Source organism: Rhinolophus sinicus, linkage group LG10, assembly GCF_036562045.2.
Source record: "Rhinolophus sinicus isolate RSC01 linkage group LG10, ASM3656204v1, whole genome shotgun sequence".
NCBI classification, from domain to species: domain Eukaryota; kingdom Metazoa; phylum Chordata; class Mammalia; order Chiroptera; family Rhinolophidae; genus Rhinolophus; species Rhinolophus sinicus.
In genome coordinates this window covers 108595835-108617946 of record NC_133759.1, presented here as the reverse complement: position 1 = coordinate 108617946, position 22112 = coordinate 108595835, and the positions used below count along the sequence as shown (strand labels likewise).

General features: G+C 49.2%; 1 long non-coding RNA gene across 1 annotated transcript; it reads right to left on the bottom strand.

Annotated features, from left to right (window-relative positions):
• Positions 1-13469: 13469 nt before the first annotated feature.
• Positions 13470-18260, bottom strand: LOC141567135 (uncharacterized). Its single transcript, XR_012489531.1, has 3 exons — positions 18100-18260; positions 16273-16452; positions 13470-14589 (listed from the first exon to the last, which is right to left on the bottom strand). It is a non-coding gene; the product is annotated as an uncharacterized LOC141567135 (long non-coding RNA).
• Positions 18261-22112: the final 3852 nt, after the last annotated feature.

Here is a 22112-nt window from a genome sequence, read left to right as displayed (position 1 = left end):
AGAGATAGGTTGTATTATTATTCCCGAATCACCAATAAAGAAACCGGAGCACAAAGCATGTAAGGATCTGTGTGGCTCCCAGACGTGTTTTTAGTCGATGATTAATTTTTTTAACATTTGGAAACATTTGGGGACGTTATGACTTCTGATTACCCTCTTTCCTCTTGGATGTTTCTTGGCTAGATTTGACATTTCCTCCGGTGAAAGTTGGTGAGACATTAAAAGTTAAACATAGAATACTGGATAATCGCAACACGTTTCCTTCGGGGCTGCTAATAATAAATGAATAATTTTTTAAAATTAAAAATCTCACCAAGGTCACATAGCTCCTAAGGGGCAGAGCCAGGCCTCAGACCCCTGCCAGTCTGCTCCAAAGCTTGTCCCCGTGACCATGACATTTGCTAAATTAATCACATCAAGTCTGCTTGCCTGAATTCTGCACTCACTGCGATGAGCAGATAGACTTAAAGGTGACTAGTTCGCTCTCCCCACCCGGCTGTAATGAACTGTGACAATGTTTTTCAAACACGAACTAATGCCTTTTGGTCTTGTTTTTAATTGGGGTGAAATCACATAACATAAACTTTGTAAAGGGTACGATTCCACAGCATCGGATGCCTTCCTCATGTTGCACAACCATCATCCCTATCAAATTTCAAAACCTGACTGGTGCTTTCCTCACAGCTGGTATTTCCCTCGAGCCTGTAGTGCCTCAGTGAAAGGATGGCAGAGCAGAAAGAACATGAGTCCTAGCTGTGGGCTGAATGCGGACCCCCAGAATTCACGTTGAAAGCCTAACCTCCAAAGATGATAGTGTTAGAAGCTGGGGCCTTTGGAGGCATGTGTTCTTATAAAATGGGATTGGTGTTCTTGTGAAACAGACCCCAAGAGATCCTTCCCCTTTCCACTGTGTGAGGACACAGGGAGAAGGTGCCAGCTACAAAGCAGGAAGAGGGCCTTCCCCAGAATTCAGGCATGAGGGCACCTCCATCTTGGATCTGTGATTTTACATATTGGGGGTCCACAGACCCGTTTATTTCTGAGATGCCCCTTGGCCTCCCTACTGAAGCTTCATGTTCTCTCTGCCTTCTTTGGACGAGGCAGCCTGTGCAGACGGCTGCTGTAAATGGTTTAGTTTTATTAGGTTGAGCCTTCATTTGTCTTTGTCCCGAGAGACCCTTTGGAACCATTGCACGCCCTTTAAAAATCAAACTAATTAAGCTCTAAATTAATTAAAAACATAAGGAAATTGATCTGAAAAGCAAAGTAAACTGAGAAGAGAATGAAATGAAATGGAAGTGGAGTTCTAGACGGGGCCAGAGGCCGCTCTGTCAACCGAGACCCTGTTCTTGGGGAGGTGGCTGTTTTGGCCAGAATCCTTTGTAGGACGGCACCCTTCTTTGTGAATTCCGGCATCGTTTGCATATAAAATGTATATTAAAGTCTGAAGAGCTAGCTTAGGCTCTTCAAATCTATTAAAAGATCACTTTAGAAGTGAAAATAGCCTTGGAGATAACTTCTGGAGAATTCTAATTTATCTGAGCATCAAGGCAGCTGGGCTACAGCGAAAGCGTGTGTTTGTTAATGTCAGAAGACCTGGGTAGGGATTCTAACTCCAGGTACAAGAAACGTAGTGTCTCCAAGCCTCTGGTAGCCATATTTCCTACAATATTACCAGTTGCTGTGAGAACTAAATGAGTTAGGAATTGGGAACAGGCCCAAGGATAGAAAAAACACACAAGAAAAATAACACTTTACCAAAAAAAAAGGATAATTCATATAATAGGTACAGCTATAAAAATTGATGCTGAAGAAGAATATTTATGATGTAAAAAGACTCATAATATATTGTAGCGCGAAAAAAGGAGACCAAATTATGCTGGTGAGCACGCCACTAATTTGGTAAATACATGCACTTTGTAATTTTATACAAATATTTAATTTTGTAATTATACATAAATCATTGACAACCTGTAAGTATGTATAATTTATGTGGGCATGTGTGGGTGTGCACATATTTTTAAAACCACAAGACCATTATCAAAATATTAGCAGTGGCTATCTCTGGGGAGCAGGACACACAAGAGATACTTACTCGCTGTGTTTTTTGTGGGTCATTTTTTTAATTTATTTTTTCAATCTTTTGCATTGAGTACGCACCGTTTGTAATTAGGTAGTGAAAACGCTCGTTCCCCTAAGTCAGTATTCTTGAATCTGTGAAACCTAGTTTGCAGTTTAGTGTTCTGAATTATATATAAACTGAACAATCTGTTTGAAACTGAACAAGAAGCTTTTCTAGATTAAATCATGCTGCTGTGAAAAGTGGTGAAAACAAAACTGATAGATATTAACAGACATATACAGTCAAGGAATGGTGAGAAGTTGTCACTCACTAAGTCTGCTTTGCAGGAAGTGGCTTTTTTGGCTCGTCAGTTAGGCTCAGTCTGGCCTGACCTAGTTTGAATGAGGCCCAACGTGACAGCTCTGCCTTGACCTTGGATGTTTGACCTGACTAGCTCCATGGACATGTGGTAAATTCTCTCTGCTGAGCTGGACAGGAGGGCACCCAATAGCTGAGACACGTGCACATGTCAGCACAGTCCCGCCTGGAAGGGGATGGTACACAGGTGTGACAGCCACTGGAGAAGACCTGGGCTCAGGTGGGTGGTAAACAGGTGTGGAAGTGCCATGGAAGGTGGCCTGGATGTGGGTGGGGAGTGGACAGGTACGAAAGTGTCATGGATGGACCACAAGTAGAGGTGGGCAGGTGTGACTGACTCAGGAGAAGACCTGGGTCCAGGCGGGGGTGGGGGTACAGGTGTGGAATCGTCATGGAGGGGCCACAGGTAGGAGTGGTCAGTGTGAAAGTGTCAGGGAGGGCACACTGGGCATGGGTGGGAGCCGTGAGCACAGCGGCTCGCAGAGGACGGCCTCAGGAACTGCTCGGCCGGCACTGCCCCTGCTCCGAATCACCAAGGAAGTGAGTGTAGATCAAAGGAAGCAAGGGCAAGGCAGGGCCCTGAGAAACGCCAGTCTTCTGTGGTCACAGGCATGAAGTGGGACCAGCAAAGAGCTCAGTCAGGCGGGAGGGCACATCAGGACTGTCTCCCAGGGGAAACCCACAGGGAATGAGGGGGAGCAGACAGAGAAGGGGAAAGAGCCCAGCGAAGGTAGGGGTGACGCTCTGCTGGCAGCCCAGGGTGCGAACTCTTAAGACACTAAATGCATCAAATCTGGAGGGACCCGCCAAGCCTGTAATTGGGACCCCAAGGGATCAGCAGTGTCCATTGCAGCCTCTGCGAGGCTCCCCTCTGCCTCTGTTAAACACCTGTCCTCAAACACCTTCATTAAAATACCCCAAGAGCAGACGAGGGTGAGTGCGAACTCCCAGGAATTGCGGGGTTCTGGTGCAAAGCAGTCACCGTGATGAGAAATGGAACAGGGAACTTTGTCTTTAAAATGGGTGGAAACTGACCATTCGCATCCATGACCCGTGTGTTCACATGAAGACGCTCCTCCAACGTGCTTCACCACCAGGTCAAGGTGGGGCTCCGAGAGTGTGCAGCGGGTTCACACTGCGGCTGGGCACACCCCCAGCACAGCGTCACATGGCACCGTACCCCGGCTGAGAAGCAGACGGAGAGGACCCCAAGGATTAGCTCCCGCCCTGCCGTCCTGGAGCTCTGCGTGCTCGCCCATGGCTGATTTTCTCCTCTGCCACCTGAGCATGGTGCTCTGTTGTCAAAGGGCCATCTCACTGCTCTCAATGTCCATTTCTTCTGGACAGGCCAGTACCTCCCAGCAACTCCCGAATGCTTACAGCATCTCAGTGGGTCAGTAGTGTATTGTTCGTGTAAGAGCAGGACGCTACTGTGGGAAGGCACGTCTGAGGCTGCTTCCTGCTGAATGTTTCTACCCTTACGCTGCCTGGTTCCCAGGCAAGTCAGCACCTCCAATGTGCTCCCAGCTTTACACTCAAAGGCAGCCTGTCACCGAGGTCCCTCCAGGGCTGCACCTGGAACACTTGGTCATTCACTCTTCACCTGAGCTCTGTTCCATCCTAGGACACTGATTTCCACCGTCTCTCACATTCCATTTTCCTAGCAGGTTCAGGGCGAGCGCCAGATGCCAGGGGGATTTTTTTTTTCCTTCTAATACTGCAGAAGAAAAACAGACCTTCCAAATGTGGGAGTTCTCCTGACAGTTCAGAAAATGATGGATGAGCTAGAGCCTCAATTCATCAGAATATCAAGGTACGAGGCTGACTTCTGCCACTCAGGCTTGTCATGAGTCATCCTGGAGTGTAAGAGCGTGCTCAGATCTGGAAACAGAAAGCACTCGAAGTCCCCTTGTCAGAGCTGAGTGCACCTGTCCATTCATCTAAAGGTATGAGACAGGTGCCAAGGGAATGGTTAACTGGACCATTTGCTCAAGGTGAATTGAAACAGGAACTAAAAGAGGCTGTTGACAGGTGCATTTGGAAATCAGAGTCCCATTCCTGCTCTTCCCCACTGTACTTAGAGTCTCTGATGGCAAGGGACGTGTGGGCAAAGCTGACCTGGTACCTCACCTTCTCACTGCTCGTCATCTGACCTCCCACTCTTTCTCTTCATCTTCCCCTTCTCCGTGAGGGTAGTGAAGGGACCTGGGGACGAGTTCCCAGCCTCCAGCAGCGACCGCCCCTCTTCCTTCTGCTCACACTTCCCAGGTTGCCTCGCTCTCCTCAGAGGGTTACCCAGATCCCCAAGCTCCGCACTCTGATGAGGCAGCCCAGCCTCTCACTGCAAGATGATTGAAGACGTCCGGTCTGCATCCTCCCATGTCTCCTCTACCCCGCACCTACCCCTGTGCCTCCATCGCAACTTCTCCCTGACCCCACTAAGCTGAGCACACATCGAAGACATCTCACATACACCTACTGGATTGGGTCAAGAAGTCATTCCCGACCTTTGTCAGAACACTTTCAGGGGTGTGATGGTGGCATCAGACAGACTGTGGGAAACGGAGGAGTGAGGGAAAGGAGGAAGACGGAGCTTTGGGGGACGCTGGAATGGACCCGAGCTTCATTGCGGGGAAGGTCCCACAGGCTATCTGCGTTTGTCAGCAGTCATTGAACTGTACACCAAAAGGTTTAATTGCACTAGATGTAAATTAGACCTCACTGAAACTTACTTCGATATAAAATAAGTCATTCTTATGCAACAATGAGCACTTGCCTCTTCAGACAATGCCTTTTCATTCCACACATCACATTTCAGGCGCCACGAATGTAAAAGACAACGAACGTAAATATTTCTCTCCTGCTCCATTTCCACTCTCTGTTCACCAATTTTCCTCATTTTCCCTCAGCATAAAGCTTCCTCCCCTCCCTTAACAGCCCCCGTTCTGTAATTAGTCTGCTCCGATAAGTCTTTTATGCGTACGCTTTATTTCTAGAATATTCACTACCGTGGCTGCCCCATAATGCCTTTAGTTCTCAGTTCCCCAATCACCATTTTTACAATCGGACAGTGTTAATAATATTTTCTATTTCAGTAGTGCCCTTTTCACTCTTTTTGTCTGACCAACAACAACAAAAAAAAGTACTTTGCAGGCGTTTTACATGGCTGTGAGGTAGTTAAGAAAGGAAAGGTGATTTTGCAGATGGAAAAACAGAGGCACAAAATGCTGTGTGGTGTGCTGCTCACAGAAGATGGCACTGAAGGTCGGCCAAAGCTCAGCTCAGGGCTTCATATCGCAAAAGGTGTGGCCCCACCACCACTGCACCCTCCTCTACTCCCTCCAAGCCGGGGAGAATCTAGAGTCAGCCCAAGCCGACCTGTGGGGTGGGGAACAAGACTGGGCATCAACAGGATACAAGACAGAATATAAAGCCTGCTGGGGCTGCCATGAGGAAGTGAATTTCTGTTGCTGAAGCGTGCGAGGGCTGCATCGTGGGGACACGTTCGTGATGGGCAAACAGGACCCACAGGGAAAGAGGGAAGCACATGTTCACATGACTGTAACCCAGCCTACCAATCAGAAGAGGCATCTCCTTCTACAAGGGGGACAGAGGAAGTCCCCCATTCAGTGTTTTTCCCTCCTGGAGACAGAGAGCCCTCCTTTCTATGGAAATACGAGGAAAGGAACAATAAGAATCACCCCACAGCATCGGAGGCTCTTTGCAGCCTGATCTTGGCTCCCCCCTTTTCCCCAAGCTCCCTAAGCTCTAACCACCTCAGGTGATTGTTATGCCCCAAAACTCCCTGCACTTTCCAGCCCCAGGACCTTTGCACATGCTGTTCCTCCACCATAAATACCTATCCTTTCTTTGTCTAATCAAAAAAATGTTATGCATCCTCTAAGACCTGATGGAAATGTTGCCTCATTTCTGGAAAATTTCCTGATACCTACTAATAAGCAGCACTGACTTTTCTCATACCTGGGGCCCTACTGTACTTTGTCACTCATGTGGGTATCCATTTCTGCCTATAGTTTGGGTATTGTACCCCAAGTATAATACATAAGACAAGGCGTGTATTCAATAAATGATTTTTCAATGAGGAAATAAATGAATGCACACATCCAGCCTGTGCTGACTTCTGCCCCCGGCAGGATTTCACACACAAAACCCCCACACACACCCATTCGCAATACCCTTCCCCCCTCTAAAGACACAGACCTCTCACTAAGCTGTAGCATTGACAGGATCCCGGCAGCCTCTCTTTATTCTCTTCTGAGAGGGAAAGCTCACATTCTCATGGGTGGCTACTCCCACATAATACAAATACTCACCTGTTCGTGGCCTAAGAAAAGCTTTTATTTAGTTTAGCTGGCAGATTCTTCAATGGAAGGCTCTAGTGCAAATGGAAGTGCAGAGCGAAAATGTCAGGGAGCTCAGGCTCTGTCTTTACTTGCGGGCACAGAACATTGTGAGCCTGCAACGTCAGAGGACTGAGCAGGGGACCAGTGAGCTCTCCGCTGGCCTCCAGAGGGAAAGCCGCAACACCCTCCCCCTGCCCGCTCCCCTGCCCGCTCCCCTGCCGGCTCCTCCTCCACTGTACTCACAATGCCCTGTGTTCACCCAGCCTTTCACTGGTTGTTCCAAAGCCTTTCAAACCGTATCTCCTGAACCTACCACACCTGAGAGGGAGGACTGCAGGTCTGGTTATCCCCTGAGTCCCGGCTGGGCCCGAGCAGCAAAGGCAAAACTGAAGTTATTCGAGCAAAAGTGGGGGCAGAGGCTGCCTCCATGCTGTGGCTGGAACCACAGACGAGGGCAAGAGAGCCACGTGGAAAAGCCACGCGCGGACGAAGGCTGCTGCCATCCGCAGATCTGAGAAAAGCCTCTCCAGGAGAGGGGACAGCCCATCCTGCTGGTGAGAATGTAAACTGGCTCATCCTTCCTAACGAGCAGCGTGCTCTGGAGCCTGTCGGAGCGGGGAACTCAGAGACCCCATGAATCAGGACCCAGACTCCCATTTCCAGTTCTGCCACTGGCCGGAGATGTGACCTTGTGCAAAGCGTCAGGTCACCCTGAGGGGCCCTGAAAGCAGGAGATGGGCACGACATCAGTGATTTTTAGCCTGTAGGGTCTCAAAGCTCATGCCATCAAAGATCAAAAAGACCCACATTCCCAAGAAAGGCATGCATGTGCAGGGTACCGTACCAACGCATTTGTGATTCTGACAAAGCATTTTATCTGGTGCCACCAGTGAAGAGGTTCTGAGCAGAAGAGCAGAGGTGCCCAAAGCTTGAGGCTTGCAATCGGGAAGACCTGGGTTCAACCCCCTACCCCCACCCCAGTGTGACCCTGGGCACATTCTTTAACCATTTCAGGCTTCAGTTTGCTTACCTGTAAAATAAGTCCACAAAACAGAGCTAATAATAGTATGTACATTAGGGCAGAGAGCGTCATGGTGAAGATTAAAGGAGATGACACATCACCAGGCATCCTGTAAGTGCTTAATAAACACAGGTAACATTACGATCCTTCACATTAACAAAACAATAAAGACAATTACTTCGAAGTTAGTTGTTTTAGCCACTAGATGCAAAAATAAAAATTGTTATATAGATAAGTGACAATTTCTTGAGCTAATCAGGAGACTAGGTTAGAACGATGTAACATAAAGGTTTAGAATGTCCCATGCAGCCTCAGCCCCATAAGGTGATAGGCTGCCACCCCAGCCTCGGTCCCTGGGACACCTCGGTCCCTGAGCAAGCTCTAGACACAGCCTGCTCGCCCTCACCTGCTCATCCCAGCCCCCCTGCCACATCCTCTCGGCTTCCCCATTTCTTAGCCAGCCTTTCATGCAGCACCAGCCCCCTGGGGCTGGGCCTGCCAGTGAGCTCCAGGCTATGAGCCTACCATCCCACAGAAACCTCGGCAGACAGGGTCTTCACGGCAGCACGAAGAAGATGGGAGTTATTTTATCTCACATTCCAATGATCTGCTTGGGAGGCTTTCCCCTTGTCAAGGCTAAGGGACCACAAACTTACATGCCTACAGCAGTAGCCAGTTGCCACACGTAAGTGAAGATACTTGGGGAAGGAAGCTGGCACCGCGTCAGCAGTTTTTCTGCTGTCGTTGACCGAGGCCGTGGGGTTGAGGGACAATCGAGGATGGCAGAATCTGAGGTTCACTGAAGACAAATGCAGATCAGATTCCATGTTATAATTTGGGGCTGAAAGCCCAATTTATTATTTCTCTGATTCTTCAGATTTTTAAGTACAATCCCCAAGCTTTAAAATATTGGCTTTTTTATTTTTATTTTTTTTTGACTGTGGGTCAAAGTACAGACCAGACTCGGCCCCTGGGCCATCATTTTGTGAGCTTCCATTGAGTCTCTTCTACCCAGTCCTCCATCACCTCCAGTGTGTGTGGACAAGACTGGAGAGTGCCCACGGCCGCCAGGTGTGGTTGTCCAGGATGTGCACTGCCCAAGGATACCACATCTCAGAGGATGTTGTTTTATCACTGGCATGAGATCTGTACTATGAATTTCAACGGTTTTCCAGCAGAGGGCAGTACTGTGTCATACTCTAACAAAGTCAGCCTGTCACAAAAATGGTCAACAGATGGAAATAAAGTGTCTTAAGGCAGGGACAGCCTTTTCCTAATTCCCACAAAGATGCTATAAGAACCAGGAGCAGCCTCGTGGGTGGAGAATACTGAAGTGAGCGATCCCACCCATTCTGATTGGGTTGAAGTTATGCAGGACCCGGAATAGCTGTACTGCTGGGAGAGGTGTAACTCGGTACACCCTCCTTTGGAAAGTTTGGCAGCTCACCCTCCAAATACTCATGACCCAGCCATCCCAAGAGGTGTACACCCACCAGCGTGGACACATACACGCACCCAGAGACAGAGTCTAGTCCACCCACAGGCACACCACTGGTAACAGCCAACCCTGGGAAGAGCTCCGATGCCTGCCAGTAATCAGAAGGATAAACAAGTTGTAGTCTATTCACACAGCGAACACTAGACAGCAACGCAAACAGACAAACTGCTGCTGTGACCACAGCATGGAGGAATGTGGTAAAAGTAACATTAGGTAAATGAAGCCACCACAGAAGACAGCCCACCCGTGTGTTGTCATTTGCATGAACGTAAACAGCAGGCAAAGCTTTTCTGTGGTGCCAGAGGGCAGGCGGGATGGCAGTTTCCCTTAGGGGCATGTGGGTGGTGGCTAGAAGGGTGCAAGGGTGCTGGGTGGTTGTATCCACCTGGGTGGCGGTCACATGGGTAAGTTTACTTTGGGGAAACTGAGTGCGCGCTTTGTGCACTTGTCCACAGGCACGCTATAGCCTAATAAGTAATGTCACGGTACAGCACCCACATGAGCGGGCAGGGAAGGGCTTCGAAGGAGGAGAGGGAGAGAAACTCACCAGCTTCCTGCCTCGCACTTCCATTCCGGAGCCACCCAGAACCTTAGACATTGCGTAGCTGCAGAGGTAAACCAGCTTCCCTAAATCGGCCGTGTCAACAGACCGACCTCCCAGGATTCCTTGCTTCTGGCTGCTGCAAACATCATTGCGATTCAAAAGGATTGTTGGCCTCTTGTTTTCTGGAGGAAATGCTGCAAGTTGTCAGCACATCATTTAACAATTTATCATCACAGCGGAGCCTAATGAAGTTGACTTGTGATTCCAGCGAGACCGGCAGCTACCTATTCCACCACCACCCCTCCCCAGTTTCAAAATGGTGACACCCAGGCAGGAAAGATCATGAGGTCAAAGTCTAGACTTAGTGTTCCCCACGTCCTAGTCAGACGACTGTGAACTCCACCCGAGCTCCTCCAAGGTCCCACTCCCAATGGCTTCACCTGGAGACCTGTTTGCCTACTCACGCCGAAACTGAGGGGACCCTGGGGTTTGCATCCCCAGGTGGGCCGTTGGCCGATGACTGCAGGTGCGAGAATATGGAAGCCCAGTTACCTTGCCCAACCTGGACAAACCCTCTTGGAGACTTTGCCAAAAAACCCTGGCCTTGGCTTCTTGTTCTCCCTTGCAGAAATCTCTGGGGCACGACCTTAATAAATGAGTCGCACACAAATCTTCATCTCAGAGTTTGCTTCTAGGGCCCCTGACCTAAAACAGAAGGGAAAGTCGTTCTAGCATCTTGGAGATTTCGAAACCTGAGACGGGTCGTGGCCGGTCTCCTGCCTCCCACACACATGCCTGTGTATCAGGTTTCTGCCAGTGTGAGCAAGTGGCTTGCAACAAGCTTGCAAACGGCTGTCATCATTTCCAGGATTTGCTATTACTCAAGTTGTAATGTTTTCTTTGGGAACACAGACCTGCTCCCACAGGCGATTCACCAGGCCTCATTCCTAAGTCCCTGGCTTGGAACTCAGAATGCACTTTCCCGTAAAAACAACAGTGACCATAATATCAGTATAGTGCCATCACAGACAGAGCCCATTCCCAAAAAGGCCTTCTTAACCCATGTGTTGCCGAATTTTAAAAAGGGCTAATCTGAGTCTAGTAGTCTAAGACTTCCTCCAGTTTGAGGGGTAAAGAAGTGTTTCCTGTCCCAGAATCCAGGCTCCTCTATGGTACAGTGAAGTAAGAGTGCTCTCTCTGCAATCGAAACAGACCCAGACCTGCCACTTACCACCGCTCACCCTCAGACAGGTCGCTGGTCCTCTCTGTCCTCCAAATTTCCCAACTGTCCACTAGACACAGGAATGTCAACCTCTCAGGATCACAGTGTTATTCAAAGACAATACTAAATGGGAAATAAGCATACCAAGAGGTACCCCCCAGCATTAACCGTCAAAGAAATGCAAAGAAACATCGCCACGCAGTACCAAGTTGGGCGGCAGTAAATCTCATTGTGTGGAGGCACGACGTGGTATGACTACTTGGCAAATGTATCTGGTAGTGGCTGCTAGAGCTAAATTTACACACAGCCCAGCAAGCTCACTCATTCCCGTGAGAAATAAGGGTGTGGATCCACACAACACAGGTTCAGGAATGTCCACTGCAGCTTTTCTTATGACAGGCAGAAGCTGGAAACAACCCAAACATCTATCGACAGAGAGCGGGGTGTGTAGCGTGTGGGATACTCTGATGATGGAATGCAATACAGCCATGAAAATGAATCAACCCCCCCCCCAAGCAACAGATGCAAAACTCACAGACAGAAGCCATACAGTGAAAGTGAATGTACTATATATTCCATTTAGATCAAGTTCAAAGACTGGCAAAACTAACTGAGTTCAGTCTGTTGTAACCAAGTACCATCAACTAAGAGGCTTATATGTAATAGAAATTTGTTTCTCAGTTCTGGATGCTGGAAGTCCAGAATCGGGGTGCTGGTATGGCAGGGTTCTGGTGACCCTTTTCCAGGCTGCGGATACCTGTACATAGAATGGCCCAGCAATTCCACTCCGAGGTATATACCCAAAGAACTGAAAACAGTTCCACCAAAAACATGTACACAGAGGTTCACAGCAGCACTGCTCACGATAGCCAAAAGGTGGAGCTCACCTGTGTCCATCATTTAATGGACGGATGAACGCGATATGGTCAATCTATACAGTAGGACATTATTCCTCCATAAAAGGAATAAAGTACTGGGACATGCTATTAATCGAATGTGGTTGAACTTGAAAATATTATGCTAAGTGTAAGAGGCCAAACACAAAAGGACATATATGATACGATTTCATTTATACAAAATACCCAGAAGCGCAAATCCATAGAGACAAAAAGCAGATTTGGGGTTTCCAGGGGCTGGGGGAGGGGAATGGGAAGTGAGTGCTTAATAAGGATGGCATTTCAGTTTGTGGGGGGGCGAGGGGTGCAAAAGTTCTGGAACTAACAGCGGTGATGGTAGCACAACATTGTGAATTGCTTAATGCCACTGAACTTACACTTTAAAATGGTCAAAATGATAGATTTTACATTATGTGTATTTTGCCACACACAAAAATAGTTAAAAATAGAGCTACCACATGACCCAGCAATTCCACTCCAAGTATACACCCCAAGAGAACTGAAAACATATCCACACAAAAACCTGCCCATGAATGTTCATAGCAGCATGATTCATGATAGTCCAAAGGTGGAAACAACCCAAATGTCCATCAAGTGATGAATGGATGCTTTAGTTTCCTAGGGCGGCTGAAACCACAGAAATGTATTGTCTCACTGTCCATGGAAGCTTTGGCAGGGCCACGCGCCCTCTGAAACCTGCAGGGTGGCCGGCCACCCTTAGTGTTCCTTGGCTTGTGGCTATATCACGCCTATTTCTGCGTCCGTTGTCCCACGGCTGCCTTCTCTCTGTGCTTCATATGAGGACACCAGTCATATGAAGATCACTCCACAGTGAGCCTTACTTTAGCCATTACCAACCTATTTCCAAATAAAGTCACATGCTCAGGCACTGGGGGCTAGGAGTTCAACTCATTACAATGGACAGAATGTGGCCCGCCCACCTACTGGGGTCTTACTCAGCCACAAAAGGGAAGGGGACGCTGATACATGCTCCACGCAACATGTAACACCTGAAAACGATGCTAAGTGAAAGCAGCCGAACACCAAAGGTCGCGTAGTATAAGATTCCATTCAAATGAAATACCCAGAACAGGCAAATCCTAGAGTCCAAAGGCCGTTGTAGAGGCCGGAGGGAGGAGAAGAATGAGGAGTGACTGCTCGTGGCCGTGGAGTTTACTTGGGGGGGTGGAAATGTTCAGGAATGAAATAGTGGCGACAGCTGTATGACTCTGAAGATGCTAAAAACGACTGAATTGTACACTTTAAGAGGGTGAATTTATGGTCTGCCAATTGTATCTCAATAGAAAAAAAGACCCTGTGAAAAGGATGAGAAAACAAGCTACAAACTGGGAGAAAATATTTGCAAACCATTTATTTACCAAAAGACATGTATTTAGAATACACACACACTCACACACTCACACGTGCGTGCACGCGAACTCTCACAAATCAATAGTAAAAAGACAATTTAATTAGAAAATGGGCAAATGAAGAGACATTACACTGGAAAAGATAGGCAGATGGAAAATTAATACATGAAGACTTCAAATCATTAGCCACTGGAGAAATGCAAATCGCATGATGATTCTCATTCTTGGGTTAATAAACAGTCACTGGTACCTGAAAACAAACCACACACCCTTTCTGGAAGCTAAGCTACAGGTTGGGAGAACAGATGAGTCTACACATTTGCCGTCTAAAAATCCTTCTTTGGAGATTTTGCTTGCTTATTGTTATGATGTTTCCAGAGAGAAACTTACCCTCTTAGTGTCTTAAATAAAAACAAGAGTTGTGAATAGACGTGCGCACACTTCTCCATCATGAAGGGTCTCTTCAGCATACTGAATTGCAGACTGTGGGAGGTCGCTTGCACCTGGTAAGCCTTGCCCACTCAGAGGTCCAGGAGGTTTAGGCAAGTGATGAAGCCTGTTACCTAGCTGAGAGCTGGACGTACTATGGGGCACATCTGAATATGACCTAACATAGTGTTTGACAGGGAATGAAAGGGTAGCAAAGCCTTCTGGAGTTCTGGGATTTCCATCTCCCTGTCATTTTCAAAAACCTAAGTATAGCCTAACTCCACAAGGAGTGGGGTCCTAATTTTGGAGCACCCTAACACAAAAGGTGCCACGGGGGAACTGGGCAGGACAGACAGCGCTCTACTCACGTGTCACCTCTTTCTTCTTTTGCCTCAGATTCCATTTCCAGAGGAAGCAGCATCCAGTCGGGTCTGACTTGGGTCATATGACTCCCTTTGACATGGGGAGGGAGACTCCTGGCTGTAAACCCCACCCCACCTTCACTGGACTGCACCCAATGGGGACGCGAGCGGCAAGTCCTCAAGCAAAATCGGAGGAAATGGATAACTGGTGAATACATTTTTTTACTTTTAAATATATAAAATTTAAAATAGAAAAAAATCATTTGAAACTTTTTAAAAGAGAAAACCGAAGTTCCAGGGAAGTAAGGTGACACGTGACAGCACAACTGCTTTAAGATTCCCATTTCTGTGCCCGGGCGACCTCTGTGCTGAAATCAGCCTGAACAACTCTGTGCTTTTCTTGGGTCACACAAGGATCAATGGAGCATCAATGAGTTCCCAGTCTAGAGGGGAAGCAAGATACGTGACAAATCATAAAACGATTGGTAAGACCTGCTAAAAGTACCCAACCAAAGCATCATGGGAGAACAAAGAAAGGGAGTTGTTCATTTTGACCCTAAAGATCAGAGGAGGCTTCCTGGAGGAGGCGATATTTGAACAGAAGATGAAGATGAAGACGAAGATTTGGACCAAAGGATGTGGATCTTTGAACGTCACGCTGAATTTTTCTCTGGACAATGGTCTGTCATTGAAGGTTTCTGAGCACAGGGATAATAGGGTCTTGTCTCAGCAGCAATGTAGAGATTAGATTGCCCAACAGGAGAGGTTAAAGGTTAGGAAACCAGTTAAGAATGTTGTTGCAATAATTCAGACAAGAAATGATAAGGGTCCGCTTTAGAGCCCTAGAAAGCCAGGGTCATGATGAAAAACATTCCAAGGAGCAAGACTGAGCAAGTCTTGGTGACTAATTGGGTGTTGGGGTCAAAAGGAAGATAATATAAGATTTCTGTCTTGGGTGATCTGGTGACTGGTGATGCTATTAACCAATCTAGGAAACTCTGGAGCAGCGTGAAGGGGGAAGATGACAGAAGAGGCAGAGCTTGAGATGTTTCAGGGACACCCTGATGTCAGTGTCCCACAGGCAGCTGAAAATCTGTGTCAAAAACTCAGGACAAACATGGGAGTCGTTACCTCAGCACTGAATTGTGGGTAATTGTTGTTTGGTTACTGCTAGGGTCCTTAATAGGCACGCGTTCCTTTCACAGTTACACAAAACAATGTCCTGTTTTGTAAGAAGAACGAAAGCAGGAGACAGGTGGAGATGCGGGAAACCAGGAGGACCAGACACCGCGGACCCTGAGAATGAGACACAGGGTTGGAGTCGGTTCAGTGCAGATCAACAGTACCTGGGCGGTTCCTCCTTGCCAGGCTCCTGGGGCACTGTGGCAAACAGGACAGTGACCGTGACAGATAGAGTCCCCATCTTCAGAGAGCCCCAAGGAGCAGGAAGGGGCCAAGACAGGAGGGATGAACAGATGTTGCACATTGCAAAAAAGCAAGAAAGGGCAGATTCTAGAAGTTGCAGAGCTCGACGTCTGGCTGGGCACACAAAGCTAAACTCTTGTGAGCCCCGGGAGAAGAAGGAACATATGGGTGGTCCTCAGGTCACCGCCTGGACCCACAGAGCCCATTCATACCAAAGGCAGCTCATTTCCCTTCCTGGGAGGAAAAGACTAAGAGACTGTGTGTCTGGGTTTCAGCCAAACATATGACAGAGGTCTTTGTGATGCTCCTACAGGTGGGTTAGATGGGCTGAGAGTAGTCAAGTGACAGATTTAGAAGCGTCTGAAGGACCAAATGCAAAGTTTTGATTAACGGGCTGTTGTCAGGCCAGAAAAAGTTTCTTGAGACCTCACAGTTCTCCTCTCAGCTTTCTCCTGTTTATCATTTTTTTAAAACCAGGGAAATAGCTACTGGCTCAGGATAAAGAAGAACTTCAGCCATCAAACATCTCGAAATGCCATCAAACAGCCCCTTTGTGGTGGGGACCCCTCGCTGGGCATGGCCGCCTCCCATGAACATGAAGACCAGAGTCCAGTTCTGGATGAAAGTGTGTAGTGATGTCCGACAATCCTTTCCAACTCTGAGATCCTTGGCACCTATTCGTGCCCTTTGGACATACCCACCTGGAAGTCCACCATCTTGGAAAACTCAACATGTACAACTCAGCTCATCCTCTAAAGGCAGGTGGTTCTTCTGGGGACCGCATGGGGACTTTGCAGCCAGTGATACCGGGGTTCCCATCCGCAGCCACCAGGTGCGCACATTCGAGACAAGGCACTCCTCTCTCAGCCTCAGGTCTTCATCTGTAGAAGACAGATGACACCTACCTGGCAGAACTGCGAAGGTTCCATAAGGACATACCGTGTACCTCGGTACCTGGATCCATCAGCACAAGGACAAACAGCCACTGAGCACCTACCTGTAGTGCCCAGTCCTCTCCAAGAGGCTGGTATACAGGAAAAGGATGGCAAACATACAATTACAATGGGCAGGTAAGCCAGAAAACATATAATTACAAAGTGAGGGAGAGGCCTTGGGAAAAGGAGGGTCAGAACATGCCTCTCTGAGCTAAAAAAGAAAAGAAAAGAAAAAATCATGCATGCAGAGGCTTTCAGGCCTGGCCTCTGATAAATGACGATCCCTTTTGATGCCACCAGCTATGGTTGTCAGTCTGCTCAGACTGCGATAACAAAGGACCACGGACAGGGCAGCTTAAACAACAGGAGCTGATTTTCTCAGTCCTAGAGGCTGGACGTCCCACAAAGCCCAGCAGAGTATGTTTCTGGTGTAAGTGCATTTCCTGGCTTATAGAAGGCCACCTTCTCACCATGACTCACATCACAGAGACAGACAGACAGCAAGCTGTCTTACAAGGACACTAACCCTATGGGGTCAGGGCCCCAGCCTTGGCCTTCATTTGACCTCAGTTAATTCCTCCGAGCCCCCCCCCCCCCAAATACAGCCACACGGAGGGTCAGGGTCCAACACAAGAACTTTGGATGGACGCAAACATTCAGTGTATAACCGGTAGGCACCTGCCTCTCACATGAGCCAGCTGCCACCCCTGGGCCTCCTTCACCAGTGCCCCCCCGCCGCCCCGTCTTCCCAGGTGGTGAACCGGCTGGCATGGCACGGCGTCCCCTCCACTATTCTCTAAGGGCCAATGGCAGCCAGGACAAGCCTTTCACCCCCGCCAGCCCCCAGATTGACAACAATTTAACTCTTAGGACCTCGACACCACACACACACCGGGACCTGGACACACTTTTTGAAGTGTGAACCATTCAAGACCCTCCGTGCCCTATCAATGAGGCTGATAAGCATAACAGCTATCATTTACTGACTAAGGGAATAGCATAACATCTAACATCAACTTTGTGCAGCTAAGTATTTTAAGGGTATTCACTCCCTCATCACTCACCAACTCCTGTGAGATGGGTCCTGTGATTCATCCCCACCCAGCGAGCACAGGCACTGATGAAGGATCCCCCACCACCAGGTCACATGGGAAGGTCATGCTGGGATCTGAATCCAGGCCGCAGGGTCCCAATGGCCCCAGGAAAGAACCCTGCCCAGCCCATCTGTCTAGCTGAGGACTGGTCAGTGATGTGCCTGAAACACCTGTCTCTTCCTAAAGCCTCAATTTGTCTTGAAGAGTTAAGGGGGAAAATTCCAATACTTTAGCCAGCAATTCAAAACATTATTTTTACGCTAAATATGCATCTAACATGGAGAAGAATGCATAATGTAAGAGCACTTTTAAGGAAATGCGGGATTTCAGCTAGATGGGCCCTGGAAGCCTTCTTTGCCTTGACCCTTGGGGTGCCGAGGTAGGGTGGCTCCGTAAGTGACAGACTTGCCCCCCCAGTCCTCTTGTCCACAGTGCACTGCTACCTGGCCCACCCTCCCCCCACCCCACTAGACCACCCCCACTCGTCCCTAGCACCCACCTTCTGTCCTTTGAACTCCCACTGTTTCCCCTGCCCTCTGGCTCTCATTTGTAAAGCACATTGCCCTGTTCTTTTCCTTCTCATGGGTGGTATCCAATCTTTCCAGTAAAATCAGTGGTTCTTTGCAGATAAGAGCCCGGCTATTGCTTGTCAGCGTGACCCAGAGCTACTTCCTGCACGTGATACACACTCAGAGAACATCTGCTGATTATTTTGAGGGCCCATCATTTGGGGCCACCCATGCAAAAAAGCTTAGGGCACTTTGAGTGACACGATGTCCTGTAAACTCTAGCTTTGATTGGCTAAGACTAGTTTGTCACCAGGGAGAAGGGGAAACTATAAGGAAACCTGTCATTTGTGCAGGCATGCATAGCTATGTTGTCATCTTAAAGTGACTAAGCATGCTTCCTGTCCAACCCGCTCTGCCAAGCTACTTATTTATCCCTTAGATCTCGCCTCCCAGATGAGGTCGAAAACCCTTCTAGTATCTATTCTGAACAGCAGGAAGCTCTCCTCGGCAGCACGGACTCACAGCTCACACGTACGAGTATTTGGGTGATGCTTAATCACCCTTCTTTTCTTTGTATGGGGTCTGTGTCCCCAGCACCTAGCAGGCTGCCTGTCACACCGCAGGCAATTAATAAATGCTAATCAAATGACTGAATGACTGCTCTCCAATTCTAGCCGATGACATGAACCTCCCACCAGTATCCATCTGAGTTGTCCTGTCAGAGGATCGCTCAGGGCGGGGTGCCGGGCTGACTGCCACTCCTGATTAATCCAGGAAACCAGAGCTCAGGCTAGGAGCTCCTGGGAGACCCCCAGGCCAGCCCTGGCCATCACAGGACTAATGGCGGTGAGTCAGGGAGGAACGGCTGTGGTTTTCCCAACTCGGTCTGGTTCAGTTCCCGTCCTGCACTGCCATCTCCAGGGCAGCAGGGCACTCTCCAGGCTGATCAAAGGGCAGCACACTTGGCTGGGAAATGCGAAACCACCCTGGTAATCAGGGCTTTTAATCCGAGAAAGGTCAGCAAGCTCGAGAAGCATTTGCTCGTCATCATATTGCCTTTGCTATGCAGGGGTGACACCCAGTGCTCATCTCCTAGGCTAGGAGCTGGCAGGACCACAGGGCTGCGACGGGGAGTGCTATAGACCAGCGCTTATCCCAGGACAATGTGCCTGGCAAGGACCCAGGAGGCTGGGTGGGGCCTGAGTGTCTGCCTGTCTAGCAACCTCCAGGTGCTGGTCCTGCTGGTCTGATGCTACCGTCGACCACGACATTCAAAATGGGGCCCCAGGACCCCATTTTTGCTACTCACGATGCAGCCTCAGCATCACCCGGGAGCTTGTCAGAAATACAGAGCCTCAGGCCCTACCTTTGGCCTCCGGGATCAGGCTCAGCCTCTGTACCAGCTCCCGGGCGACTCAGACCCAGGAAAGTCTGACACTGCTCTGGAACTCTGGTCCTCAAGCCCCTCCGCAGGTTGACACCACCTGCAGGGTCTTTAAAAATTATTGACGTGGGGGGCCGGCCTGATGGCTCAGGCAGTTGGAGCTCTGTGCTCCTAACTCCAAAGGCTGCCGGTTCGATTCCCACATGGGCCAGTGGGCTCTCAGCCACAAGGTTGCCAGTTCAACTCTTCGAGTCCCACAAGGGATGGTGGGCTCCGCCCCCTGCAACTAAGATTGAACGCGGCACCTTGAGCTGAGCTGCCTCCCGGATGGCTCAGTTGGTTGGAGCGGGTCCTCTCAACCACAAGGTTGCCGGTTCAAGTCCTGCAAGGGATGGTGGGCTGTGCCCCCTGCAACTAGTAACGGCAGCTGGACCTGGAGCTGAGCTGCGCCCTCCACAACTAAGACTGAAAGGACAACAACTTGACTTACCCAATAAAGTCCTGTTCCCCTTCCCCAATAAAATCTTTAAAAAAAAGAAATTATTGACATGGGGATCCCTAGAGACCCGATTTAGTCTGTGTTGGGTGCAACCTGCTGGTCAGGGACTTTTTAACTCCCCAGTGACCCTAATAGAAAACAAAGTCTGAGAGCTTTGCTTTATGTTGGAAATCCCGTCCACAACTTGAATCCACGCTCTACCTCGTACCTGTGAAATGGGCCTGAAGGGTCGTGTGAGGAAGGTGTTCAGGTCTGTAAGGTGTCTGGAGTGTCACAGGGGCCTCACGCACGGCAGTTAGGAAGCCTCAGAGCACCCTGCCTAGCGAACTGAGTAAATCCAGTTTCACACTGCGGGATTTATCAGACGCCTCCTGTGGGCTGAGCCAGAGGGATGCTGCAAACACAGCTTCGAAGGAGAGGAACAAGGCTCAGGAGTGGGCGAGACAGACAGTAAACCATAATCTGAGCCCGTGGCGAGGGCTGTTGAGACACTAAAACAGGATCCTGAAATAGAGGGCTGCATGCTACTTTAGGAGGGATTGTTCCAGAAGGCCTCTCCGAGAGACATCTGAGCCAAAACTAGGTCATGAGGACTGTAGTCCCGAAGCCCCCTTCCATGTGACTGGAGCAAGGAGGGTAGCAAAGATGGGGGAGGGGAGGGACGCGGTCACTCAGTCCCAGGTCGTTCCACTCTGGGACCTGGGCTGAGTCACTTTGCCTTGAAGCACCATTTTCTCCATCTTTAAAAAGTGCCAAGAGCACCTGTGTAGTGATTTGAAAACATGGCTTCAAAAATCTGTGACACGCCTCCATTGAGAGGTGGGGTCTCTGTCCCCTCTCCTTGAATCTGGGCAGGTTTCTGATTGCTGCAACCAACGAAGCATAAGAGAGACTCCTAGGTGGCTTCTGAGGGTAAGCCCTCAAAGGCCTGCTTCTCTTGGGAGCTGTGCTGTGTAAGAAGCCCAACCACCCTGAGGCCACCACGCTGAAGAAGCCCCAGGTGGGCACTGCCGATGACAGCCGGCATCACCTGCCAGCCAGGTAGGTGAGCCAACTTGGATGTCCAGCCCTGTGCAGCCCCCAGGTGCCCGCAGCGACCACCCACATCCGATGGTACCAAGCAGGAACTGCCTAGCTGAGCCCTAAACAAACTCCTGACCATCACATTGCAAGCCAGATGAAACGATGGTTTTAAACTAGCGGGAGGGTAATTTGTTCCACAGTTAGAGTAATGGGACCACCTATCTCTCTGCCTTCATTCTGAAACCTCTGCCTTACTCACGTGCTCCCACCACCTTGACTTTTTTCTGTTCCTCAAACATTCTGGAATGGCTCTGGCCTCCAGAGAGAGGGCGTTTTGTCCTCTCTCTCTGGGGAATTCCCCCGTCCCCTACTCCCAATCTTCCACGGCTGTCTCCTTAGCAAGTGTGTCTCGGCTCAACGGTCACCCCTCAGGGAGTCTTTCAGCATCGCCTCATCTGGAGTAGATCCCCACACCCGCTTGCCATGTTTTTACAGCATTTCCACCACCTGATACTGCTGTTTGTTGACTGACTGCCCTCCGCCAGAATATTAAGTCTGTGAGAGGAGAGAGCCCTTCCCTGTTCCCATCACCTGTATATTCCCTGCTCCTTGTGTAACGCCCCCCATGTTTATTAAGTCATGAGAAGGAAACAACCATGAGAAAATGAGAGGGACAAGCATTTCTGTCAGAGGGAACAGCGAGGAAAAGCCACGAGGCAGGTGCATTCTAGGGAAGAAAGGCAGCTGGGGCTGGAGGGGTTCACAATGACACAGGCAGGGGTGAGCGAGGTCGGGGCCTTCTAGAACATGGGCGAGATAGTCAGGCCCAACCTGATGTAATGGAGGACAGGGTGACATACACATAACATACAATTCACCATTTTTAAGCGTCCAGTTCAGTGGCCCTGAACACTCATATTGCTGTGCAGCCATCACCTCTGCCGTCTCCAGAACTTTCTCATCTTCCCACACTGTGACTCCATCCCCGTTAAACACGCAGCCCCACCCCTCCCCCAGGCCCTGGCCCCCACCCTCCTGCTTTCTGACTCCTCTAGGGACCTCACAGAAGGAGTCACACAGGACTTTTCCTTCTCTCT